Here is a 13,145-nt window from a genome sequence, read left to right as displayed (position 1 = left end):
GCATGAGTGACAGCGCACATTGGAATGGTGCTGGTGGAAGGTTCGCAAGAACTGTCCTTTTTGAGGAGGACATCTGACAACCGTAGACGAAGGTAATTGTTGTAAACGTCAGCCATTACCAACAGCAGCTGTGCACCGTTGTGTGCCTTGTTCCTGTACACAATTAGGAAATAATCATTACAATTATGAATTTGTTAATTACAAGAATTCCTATTATTAAAAATTTACATTAAAATTACGCTCAAATCTAAGGCTAAAGTAAGTGGGTTGCATACATCAAACATCTAAAATCAAGTATACCCCTACCATACGGTGCCGCACACGTAGGCGTCATGAGGAGCAAGTGGATTCGCGACGCTACCATATCGGAGTCTTGATTATATTTATTATAGTCGCCCCTGTGTTTTTACATTCTCCCTAATCTGCTCTTAATCACATTCTCTGTGGTTTTCAAAATTCACGGGTGAAAGAGAGAACGATAGATATAAGCGGTGACTATATTTTATGATGCGAGTATTATTACGACACGTCGTACGGCTGGCAGCTAATGCTGCCCACGAGATTTAAGTCCCGTAGTGAAGTGGAGTTGCTGCAAATGACATATAAGGATTTTATTACCTAGTCTTTTTTAATGTTTAAGTTTTGAATCACACTATTTTCATCTTCACTTTTTCTAGAAGATCGTTTTTCCGGCGTATCTTATTTGTCAGACATTACGTACACAACCACACACAGAAAGAAGTATACACATAGGCACATTGCTCCTTATTATAGTATATATTAAATACCTCGGCTTACAACTAAGTGTCCACAAGGGCCTACATTATCTAGCTACATGCAATGCATCGTACCAACCTCCCAGCACGTGACTATATGTTTGCAGATACACGTACTTCTATTTGCAAAATCCTGCACAGCGCTATCTTATGGCATCATTATCATATTTGAAATTATATACCTAACTAGAACTAGAATAAACGTTACCTATAGAGTCTAATTGTTAATTATTAATTTAACACAAAGTGAAATGATTATCCAACAAACACATCCTTTTTTGAAAACAGGACGATTCTATAAAGGGCTAGCGACATCTGGCAACTGTTGACTGGCAGTAACACGTACACAGCGAGAAACGCACACGGGTTTGCCTCATGTTTGACGTGAGTGCGGCCGGGTGCAGTTAATATTGGTTTGTAAAGCGATCCACAATGAGTCAGCACCGCCTTGGTGTGTTGGCACTTCTGTGTATTGTAAGAGATTTGCTATCCGAAATTGTCTTAAGTTTGATGAGTTTGCTACTGTCAACGCAAGAAAAGTGAAAATTTAATAATGTATACAAGAACACATGTATGTAGTAGTACCTTACCTTAACATATGTAAAATTGATAAGGTTTTGTTTAGAAATAAATGTTTACTAATGGATAGTTGTTATTGTACAATGATATAAATTATTTCTTTGTCGCGGCTCGTGCCGCTTAAATTGTTCTTATCGGCTTAAGAAACCTGCACAGCGAAGCTATAGCGATAATCCCATACCACACTCCTGGTCATATGGCCATTTCCCGAAGGTTGAGTGTGGTTTGAATTTTCCGCCAAAATCATCGGAAATTTAAAATTCCCGGCTCTGTGCAGGCATGCGCATTGTCGACTCCACCTCCCCCTCCCTATCCCCTCCCTTCTTAGCCGGCTAGCTCGAGCCGGGCGTCGAGTCACTTCAATGAGAAATGAAGGCTTCGCCTGTGGGAGGAGGGAGGGACCCTAAATCTGTGCAGGTTTCTTAAGCCGATAAGAACAATTTAAGCAGCACGAGCCGCGACAAAGAAATATTATCGGCTGAAAGAAACCTGCACAGCGAAGCTATGCATGAGACGAGGACAGGTGGGAGGAGAGGTGAAGCCTGATTCAAACCGTTATTACGTGTGTCTTTCCTATGGGAGACTTATTAATTTTATCACTCAGTAGAGGGGAGAAAGAAACGTCAAGTACCCACGCTGAAGAATGTGACATGCACAACATTGCACTGTTCACACAATGCGTAAATTATACGAAATTTGTATCCTGTTCAGCGGTTCCTGGCCCCTCCCCACTCCTCGGTCGCCCTTTGCCCCCTCCACTCCCCCCCCTTTTTTTTTTTTTTTTTCTTTTTTTTTTTTTTTAGATGAGAGGGGTGGAGCCGTTTCCATGACGACACATGGGACAGGGGCGACCGAGTGGTAGAGACACCGTGTCCCCAAGGGAGTCGTCGATGTCCAGCCCCTAGGTCCCGCACCCGCTCCACAGAGTGGGTGCGGAGAAACGCCAGCGATGCCACAAAGTCCCTGATGCTGTGGGCGTGTGGGGCATGGCCCGGGTCGGCTCTCTCCCAAAAGCGGAAAGGCAGGTGCGCCCGGGACCTCGGGGTTAGAGGAATCCTAAATTTCGAGTTGTAGAAGAGATGATCCTCAGAAATCTCTTCCGTGTGGTTCACGTAGTCTTGGAACGCACGGACCGGGCGCAGTGGATGTGGGCGTCCTCCCTCCCGGAAGGACTGTATTCTGAGAGGGCCAATCATGTCGTCCGCTCGGCCGTTCCTGGCCAGGAATGTTGGTGATGGAGAGAGGGTTAGGGCCGAGCTGTCCTCCTCCAGTTTGGAGACGGACGGGTGGCGGGTGGTTGCCTCCAGCTGTGAAGCCCTGTAGTCAGTAGTCAAGGCGAGCAGAAAGACGACACGTTGAGGGAAGTGTTCTTCCTCCATAATGGCCCTTTCGAACGCCAGGTACTGCAGAACACAATGCAAGGACCAGGCCAGGACTGGTTGATGTCTCGGCTCTCTCGAGGCGCTGATCCCCTTCATTAGGAGGGTTCGCGCTCTCTGTGGCACTCGGATGTTCATGCCAAAGCGTAGCGGATCAGTGAGGGCTGTATAGTGAGGCAAGATAGTCGCCGGTGCCCTGTTGGTGGAGGTAACCAGCCAAGTCAGGAAGTCCGGAACCATGCTGGCGGAGATGGTCACCATCGCGCGTCTCCGAAGGCAGTTCCGGAATCTCCGTCAGCAGGACCCACACTGCCGCACTGAGGACGGAAGGTGAGCTCTGAGCATCTTGTCTGCTGCCTCTGTAGAGAAGAGTTGGCTGAGAGCTCCCCGTAGAAACTCCAAGCATCAAGTTGGAGTGACGCTTGGAGAGGCGCGGTAAGGCTGTTGGCTAGGCAGGCTGACCCCAGTAGAAGGGGAGAAGGGCCCCATCGCATTAGCTCCCCGAACCACGGCTGGGTTGGCCAGTAGGGAGCTATCAGGAGGACCTGACCCTTGAAGGACCTTTTTTTTTTTTTTTTTTTTTTTTTTTTTTTTTTTTTTTTTTTTTTTTTTTTTTTTTTTTTTTTTTTTTTTTTTTTTTTTTTTTTTTTTTTTTTTTTTTTGCATCCGACCTAGATATGGATCAAAAGGTCTCCTGTCGGCATGCTTTGCCTTTGTAATCCTTTGTAGTGTCGCTGGAGGAGGAAAATGAATACGTACCTCCAGCTGTTCCAGTCCTCCATGACGGCGTCTGGGCCTCCTGTGCGTGTCCTTTGGATGCAGGTGAGGTAGAGGGGGAGCTGGGTCGTGTTTGGGGAGGCAAACAGGTCCACCTCTGGGGTGCCGTAGTGGAGGGAGAGCGACTCGAACACTTGTGGGCGTAGTTGCTACACTACGAAGGTCTCTTGAAACCTGGATAGAGCGACCGGCGTAGGGGCCCCGACCGAAGCCCGGGACGCAACAAGCTGTGGAGTGCTAAGGGTATCGGCCCGGACAGGTCACGCGGGAGAAGTAGTAGGTTCCTGTCGACCTCCCGTACCAGCCGTCGGCGCCCCAAGCGGCTCAGTGGAAGGGCCGAAGTCGCGAAGTTGAGGTAACCCCCCCCCCCCCCCGCGACTGAAGGAGGGAGAACGTGTGAGAGAAACACGCTTTCTTGGCGCAGGGGAGCACCCGAAGAGCGCTGACTGTGTCCTACTCAATCCCGAGCCAATGAAGTCCCTGTATGGGAGCAAGGGCAGACCCGTTCCAGTCCACCCCAAACTCCACGTCCGCCAACACTCTCAGAGCCACTGAGATGTCGGCCGATGCACCCTCCCCGGTGGGCAAATGCATCAACTAGCCGTCTAGGAACCTGAGTGTGGAGACGCTTGCTTCCGTCCAGCGTACGCCTACCACTCTCACTAGTTTCGTGAAGATCCTTGGGGTAAGCGAGAAACCGAAAGGGAGTATGCGAGGCCGAATTCGTTTCCGAGCGACTTCGTCCGTGGGCGTTAGTCAAGAGGCTTCGTCCTGGGTGAAGACGTTCCCTGAGCGTCTCCCACTAAGACGGGCCTGAACCCTCGGTATGTATCCAACTCACCCCAAGTCTTCCCGCGGGAAGTCCTCGAAGCCCGTGGCGAGCGTTCTCATCCAATAGTGTGTTATGGCAGTTTATGACGTCTCTTCACCCACAAGCGGACTTCTATATGTTTAATACCTAGTGACATCATGTGATTATACTGTGACATCACCGGATATAATAATGGCGCCATAGGATCGTCTCGTGACGTCACAGACACAAATTGACGTCATAGGACTACATGGTGACGTCAATTTATCACATAATGACGTCATCTTATCATACCGTGACATCACTGAGTCACAGTGAGCGTTGAAATAAATTTTGACATGGTAAAATTCTGGACCATCATGACTGTAGATTAATTTAATTTGAATAGGAAAGTCATGTTCATTTCGACCTAAGTCACAGTGAGCGTCGAAATTAATTCTAACATGGTAAAATTCTCGACGATCATGACTGTAGATTAGCTCAAGTTGAATAGGAAAGTCATGTTCACTTCGTCCAGAGTCACAGTGAGTTTTGAAATTAATTAAACATGGTAAAATTCTCGACCATCATGACTGTAGAATAGCTTAAGTTGAATAGGAAAAGTCATGTTTATGTCGATCTGAGTCACAGTGGGTGTTGAAATTAGTTTTGATATGGTAAAGTTCTTAACCATCATGACTATAGGTTAGCTTATGTTGAATAGGAAAAGTCATGTCCCTTTCGACCTGAGTCACAGTGAGCGTCGAAATTAATTTTAACATGGTAAAATTCTCGACCACCATGACTGTAGATTAGTTTAAGTTGAATAGGAAAAGTCATACCCATTTCGACCTGAGTCACAGTGAGCGTCGAAATTGATTTTAACATGGTAAAATTCTCGACCATCATGACTGTAGATTAGCTTAGGTTGAATAGGAAAAGTCATGTCCATTTCGACCTGAGTCACAGTGAGCGTCGAAATTAATTTTAACAATTTTAAAAGTCTCGACCATCATGACTGTAGATCAGCTCAAGTTGAATAGGAAAAGTCATGGTCCTTTCGACCTGAGTCCCAGTGAGCGTTGAAATTTATTTTAACATGGTAAAATTCTTGACCATCATGATTCTAGATTAGCTTAAGTTGAATAGGAAAAGTCATGTCCATTTCGACCTGAGTCACAGTGAGCGTCGAAATTGATTTTAACATGGTAAAATTCTCGACCATCATGACTGTAGATTAGCTCAAGTTGAATAAGAAATGTCATGTTCATTTCGACCCGAGTCACAGTGAGCATCAAAATTGATTTTAACATGGTAAAATTCTCGACCATCATGACTGTAGATTAGCTCAAGTTAAATAGGAAAAGTCATGTCCATTTCGACCTGAGTCACAGTGAGCGTCGAAATTGATTTTAACATGGTAAAATTCTCGACCATCATGACTGTAGATTAGCTCAAGTTGAATAGGAAAAGTCATGTCCATTTCGACCTGAGTCACAGTGAGCGTCGAAATTAACTTTAACATGGTAAAATTCTCGACCATCATGACTGTAGATTAGCTTAAGTTGAATAGGAAAAGTCATGTTCATTTCGACCTGAGTTCTTTTTTTTTTTTATGGTCAAGGCATTTTATCTATGCAATACCTAGCACTTTGCGTCAACTTAAACTGTACTATTTAAATCATTTTCCTCTTCTCATTACGCTAAATGTTTGTAGTTTATCTTTGAACCGATTTATACTAATTCTAACACTAGACTCCCTAAGCCTAGTTCTTTTGTGTTTTACTTGGGGGTGGAACATCAGGTAAGTCATCTTTAAACTCAAGCCAGGTGAAGTTGACAAGAGGTTGGCTGTGGCTCAAGAGAAGAGCTGTGTGGTAACATGGTATTTATTTATTTTTTTATTTTATTTATTTTTTATTATTATTATTTTTTTTAAGAAACATGGAAGGAGGGTGGTGCCGTGAGGCGTTAGACCATTGAAGGTCGGAGGTATGGTGCTGCCGAGGCCTGATGATCCTCGGGGCGCCACCCTCCGTATCATAAGACACGTCCCCTTGTCTTCCGGGAAGCCCGGGTTCTTACCACGGACGACTCGAAGACGTATGGGGAACGGATTACGAGTGGAAATGTCAGACTACGCCTAGGGCCTGACAGAGCAAGCCATAAGGCGTTAGAGGGTCATTACTGGTCGGAGGTATGGGGTTGCCAAGAGGCCTGATGATCCTCGGGAGCACCCCCCTCCGTACCATAGGACACGTTCCCACGTCTTCCGAGAGGCCCGGGTTCTACCACGGACGGCCTGAAGACGGGGACGGATTGCGATCGTATATGGTCAAAGTCTACGCCTAGGTCCTGATACAAACCGTGAGGCAATAGAGGACCGATGATAGTCGGAGGTATGGGGCTGCCGAGAGGCCTGAGGACCTTGGGGGGCGCCACCCTCCGTACCATAAGTCACGTTCCCACGTCTTCCGAGAGGCCCGGGTTCTTACCACGGACGGCCTGAAGACGGGGACGGATTGCGATCGTATATGGTCAAAGTCTACGCCTAGGGCTTGATACAAACCGTGAGGCAACAGAGGACCGATGATGGTCGGAGGTATGGGGCTGCCAAGAGGCCTGAGGACCTTGGGGGGCGCCACCCTCCGTACCATAAGACATGTTCTTATGTCTTCCGAGAGGCCCGGGTTCTTACCACGGACGGCTCGAAGACGGGAACGGATTGTGCTCGTATAATATCAAAGTCTACGCCTAGGTCCTGACAATCCAAGCTGTGGGACCGTAGAACTTAGGTAAGGGGCCGCCGACACCAGAAGCCCCCCTCCGCACTACCAGACTCGCAGCAACGGGCACAAGCCGGAGCACAAGAAAAAAGAAGGTAACATTTAGATCACTAAAAGGGTAGTCGAAGAATGGGACAAACCAGCAGCCAAGCGGAAAGCGATAAAACTAACAGACGATTAACCAGCAGGAAACGGGACCGCCTGCTCCCATGTGGGCAGCAAGTTGACCACTCTGTCCCGTTTCCGCGATGTGAGTGACTCGACGCCCGGCTCGAGCTAGCCGGCTAAGAAGGGAGGGGATAGGGAGGGGGAGGTGGAGTCGACAATGCGCATGCCTGCACAGAGCCGGGAATTTTAAATTTCCGATGATTTTGGCGGAAAATTCAAACCACACTCAACCTTCGGGAAATGGCCATATGACCAGGAGTGTGGTATGGGATTATCGCTATAGCTTCGCTGTGCAGGTTTCTTTCAGCCGATAAGTTATCATTATTTCAGGCCATATTTTAAAAAATCTTGAAATTTGCCTTAGGGCCACAAGAGCCTTAATCCGCCACTGCTATGTAGTTATATGCGCCCGTGTTCTCTATACATTTGTCAATATCGTGTAGGTGTGTGGAGGTATCTATGTGCGTGCGTGTGTGTGTGCATGTGACTTAACAAAGTTGTTAACCAGCTAGTTCATGCATCTGTGATGTCAGAAGTTGAGATAGTACCGTTCGAGGAAAGTGAGGAGGGATTGTCAAGGAGGTTTAGAATCAGTTGACCTCAAACAGGTCAGATACGAATATTCAATAGAGTAGCACAAACGGGTGTGAGGCTGACAAAAACACTGGTTGTGTTGGCTCACTTTATTGTGCAAACTGCGATTATGTCTGGAAGTCAGACGGGGAAGAGAGGTGGCAATTACTCTTTGTGGAGCAGCAACGCCTTGCTTGCTCTTTGTGGAGCAAAAGACGCCGTGACCGGCCTCGTTACCTGCATAGATCTTAATCGGCAGAAATAAAGAAACGACGGGAATACAAAGTGTGGGTGTCCACTACACCACTCCACATAGCAACCATCTAACACAAGTGTTATAACAATACCCACCTTAATCAATATTCCTTTGTGGCCCATTATTTTCCTCTCCCCAAAAATTCCTTTTCCTGGCATCTCCTACTGCCTCTCTTTACCCATCTCTTTATTAAACAAATCTCTTAAATACTTTCTCCATATTTCCCGTACCGCCTTCCCTTTCATTTGTACCTTTCCATCTCCACCCTTGACCTTTTCTCTGCCAGACAACCTCTCCTTTCATACATTTCATTTCCCTCTAAAACAGTGGTTCTTAACCTGGGGTACCTGTACCCCGAAGGGGTATGAGACAAGATAGCCCCAGTGCAATGACACTGTATATTTGCAATGAGAAAGCAAAGCAAGGTTTGTATCACAAATCCTTTTCATATGTTTGCATTGTATTTAAATTGGATGGGGGTACGGGATTTTTTTTTAGAGATGCCAATGGGTACTAAGGGCAGTGAAAAAGGTTAAGAACCACTACTCTAAAACATCTATTCATTCTTTTTAAACTTCTCCGTCAAACGACTGTCCTACATTATACCTCCTCTTTCCTCCCTCACATCTCGTTTTGCTTCTACTCTATTTATGTTGTACTTCTCATATGCTTCCTCATTTCTTCTTCACAACCTATCACCAACGCCATTTTGTGGGAATTTTCCACACATTTGTGTCTGAGAAATTTGCTCACATGGGATGTTTTGTGAGCAAATTATATGTTACAATGAACTTATTTGCGTCTGTATAATCATTACTTCTTTTTGTGGGAAAAAAGTGGAATTCCAGATTTCCTTGTGGGAATTTTGTGGAAAAAATCTCGCTCATTTGTGGGAACTGGCACAGATCACAGTGGCAACACTGCAACCTATATCTATGTGCTTCTTTCTTTATCAACACTGCCATCACCTTTTCATTCCTCAATTCATTGCCTCTACCCTCTCCTTCTATTCCCTCACCTCCTCCTCATTCCACGTACCGTCTTTGCGAGCTTTAGCACTTCCTCCTTACAGCATACCCACTGTTCTTCTACTCCTGTTCTTTCTTGATCTTTCACTAAATACTGTATTTTTCTCAGCTTTGCTTGGAAATAGGCAAGAATTGGTTTACTAATAGGGTGGTCGATGAATGGAATAAACTTAGTAACCATGTAATAAGCGCTGAAACTATCAGTTGTTTAAAAAAAACCGATTAGACAACTTTATGGATGGGGATGACAGGTGGTGATGGATACGGAGCTGCGTATTGTAGGCCTTATGGTCTCTTACAGTCTCCTTTATTCTTATGTTCTATTTTTTTTCTCCTCTCGTTTCCTCCCTTATCTAGTTTGTTTACCTTTCCCACTTCTCTGCCCACCTAACTTTTCTGACCCTTCTACATAACCTCTACTTCCAATTTCCCTTCTAACAATCCGATGCACTCTCCTTTGAATACGTTAATCCAGAATTCTTCTAATCCTCATTTTGGGCACCGTTTTATAGTTCATTAATGCCTCCTCAACTCATACCTACCACTCTGCCCCACGTATACTTATTCTAGTAGCTCTTTTTCATTCATGCGTTCATTGTCACAATTCTCCTTTCATTGCACATTTTAACAAATCTCCGCTATAAACGTAAATATCCACTCCCCCCCCCAAAAAAAAAAAAAAAAAATCAGGCTTGCCACAACTGACAGGGCTTTGACCTCCCAGGGTTTTTTCACTTCCCATTTCGTGGAAGTGGGATGGTGAGTTTATATATATATATATATATATATATATATATATATATATATATATATATATATATATATATATATTGTGTTTGTACGCATGTATATGTACTCGTATATATTTATGTATGTATATGCGTTGGTATGTGTGCAATGTAGGATTTTAGGTAATCTTTAGTAAACATGATGAGATCATTTACTATCATGCTACTCATGTAACTTACATTAGCCCGTTTCCTAACTGTACCTTTTGCTCTGTTAGGATTTAACATTCAGTCTTTCACGTTCTATTTATACCTTATCTCGTGTGTGAAATCTGTGTTATTTTCTTTCCTGTAGCCTCTGGAAATATGTTTCTTACAATGATGTTTATGTGAATTTATTTATTTTAAAATATCCAAAATAATTTTCTTTTTCTTCTGTGTATCCTGACCATATGGAGATATTCAGGTTAACTGCTCACATACACAGCTCAGAACTTTTATTTTAACTTTGTATTTAAATAGTGAATTACCTTTGGGCTTGAAATAACCGGATTGTCTTTTCATATAATCACATTAACCTTTAGGTTCATGTACCAATCTTTTCATTTACAAATTGGTTATATGTGCAATATTACAAATAATTGTTTCCATTCCTTTGCTTGTAGGAGTGTAATCTATATTCATTGCAGATAGACATTGCATATTTTCTTATACAAATGATGAATTTCATAATTTGTATAAGAAAATTGCAATGTCTTTTTTAAGGTACGATATCAAACATATCCAATATGAAGTACGCATAGGGTTAAATATATTCACCAAATGTTTGACATGTAATATTACTTTTAAGGAATACTGAAAGAATCGCAACATATTGAATATTGAAAGAATATGCAACAATAATTTAAGGGTTAATTTTTATTTTTATTTTGTGCCCGTACCTACATTGCAGATAGACATTGCATATTTTCTTATACAAATGATGAATTTCATCATTTGTATAAGAATATATGCAATGTCTATCTGCAATGTCTTTTTTAAGGTACGATATCAAACATATCCAATATGAAGTACGCATTGGGTTGAATATATTCACTAAATGTTTGACATGTAATATTACTTTTAAGGAATATTGAAAGAATCGCCTGTAGAAGTATCTCTTTTAGGGCCCCTAAACCTATTATTTGGTGATGAAATTACAAAAAAAAAAAAAAATGAAAACCGAGTTCTTCGAACGATTTTGTGGTAGTTCAGTGTGTTTGCGCATGCGCAAGTACCACGGGCAATTAAATGCCATGATCACCCATTTTACCCATGTGTGTTGAGTGGACCGTAAAAACTGTACAGTATTCTAATGATGGCGCTAAAAAAAGTGTTAAAACTTTATTACCATCGACAAATAGAATATTTCATTAGTAGTTAAAACAGTTTCATTGTGTCATATGATTTCTCTTATTTTTTCAATCGCAGAGAATGCAGATGTGACTACTAGTTCTGTGGTGTGTGGTGTCAGCTGCTGGAGTGTTACATTATGACATCACTAAAAATCACGTCGTCTCTTCCCAGTTCATCGCCACTAACATGAATGACTTGAATGCTCTCCCTCTCGGAGATCAGCAGGTTAGACACATATCAATCAACAGGTAAATAGTTGTTACATAATCATTGGAAAAGGAAAATAACATGGCAGCAACTGATATATGAGTGTTGTCAAAAAATTAAAAAAGAAAAAATAGCTTGTATTATGCTGTTTGGGAATATATAACAGGAAGCTGTTGTGTGAATATATAACAGGAAGCTTAAGTTCTCAGTGAAATATGTGACTTGGTGATTTTATTTTAATTTTTAGCCTGTTGGCATTGTTATACTTGATATAAATGAATGATAGCAATTAGCAAAATAATAGTGATTTTGTTCAGTGTCTTTTATTTAATTCTACTGAAATCACATCTAAACATCTGAACTTCTTTTGGTGAATTGGATTTTCATTATCCTTGGTCTTAAGTTGTACACTGTACATGGTATTACACCTATCCAGAACTCTGCAATGGTGGGCTAGAACTCTGTTGAGGAGGGATAAGATGAAGTATGTCAAATGAATTGTTGAAGACCTTGGATGAGATATCAGTGTGAATGACCTCAGACCTACTTAATACTGAGACCTGGAGAAATTCTGCTCCAAATATGAGATCCAAGTGATCAAAGTCTGAACAATTGATGGGTAACGATGGGCTTAAAGGTCAGATATCAACAGATATACCATTCGCTAAAAATCATCGTATTGCTCGAAAAAGTACTTTTTAAAAGCATACAAATAAAGTTTTTACCTGTTACAGAAGAATTTATTCAGAAAATTCACTTTTAATTTCGCCTCACATACCACTTTTCCGAAGTCGAGATGTTCTAGTCGATTTGTAATTAGTACCAGTAATCGCCGCTAGGTGAACCGGCGGTGACGTCACAGTTGCCAAACAATCGGACAAAGAGAGACACGCTGTACTTCAGCTCAGTCATTCCAATCGAGTTATTCATCTTCATGTTCGTTTTTAATCCAAATTTGTTCGCAAAAATGGCTCATTGTGCATTCCAATTCGGAAGGATAGTATGTATGGTGGAAGAAGAAGAGGAAGAGGAGTTTGATATCGCCGAACATCGCATTGTAAAGCCTTACCAGTTCGAACCGATAATAGGACAGCCCGTTTCTTTGTCGGAATACAGTGCAAGTGAAGATGAAGAAAGTGGTGAACAAAATAGCGAAGAAGAAGGGGAAAGCGATTTGTCAGATTCAGAACCCGAGACCACGGGGGAGGAGACGGAATTCGACGGCGACGTTGATTTAGACGGTGCCGAGAATCAAGATGGGCCTACCACCCCTCCTAGACGCAAACGCAAAAGATCTGACCAGTCTCATAGGATTGGGAATACCAACTGGTAAGAAATTCAGTGCATTATTCCTTATTTAGGCTATCATTGCAAGCATGGGATGGGGTCCTTTGTTTTTAAGTAGACGATTTAGGCCCCTATTTCGATTGTAGTCCAGGCCTACATGATGGTATAAGCCTACCAATAAATTTTTGCTCTTTTTTCCAAACTTTTAATTTCAGAGGATTGAGGACATAAGCCTGGGGCCAGCCTCTGCACCGAGGTCCTTCCAAGTCCAGCTCAACCTTTTATTTCATTTGTAGATAAATTAACTTTTTTGTTTCCAGGTGTACATGCGGACACTGCCTACCCATGCAAACAGCGAAAGAAAAGTGTTTGTTGCAATGAGATGCAGCAGGTCGCAGAGAAATTAGATGAAAAGG

The sequence above is a fragment of the Oratosquilla oratoria genome, chromosome 43, assembly GCF_046742065.1.
Source record: "Oratosquilla oratoria isolate Oo_2021 chromosome 43, ASM4674206v1, whole genome shotgun sequence".
Classification (NCBI taxonomy): Eukaryota; Metazoa; Arthropoda; class Malacostraca; order Stomatopoda; family Squillidae; genus Oratosquilla; species Oratosquilla oratoria.
Note: the sequence above shows the minus strand (reverse complement) of the source record.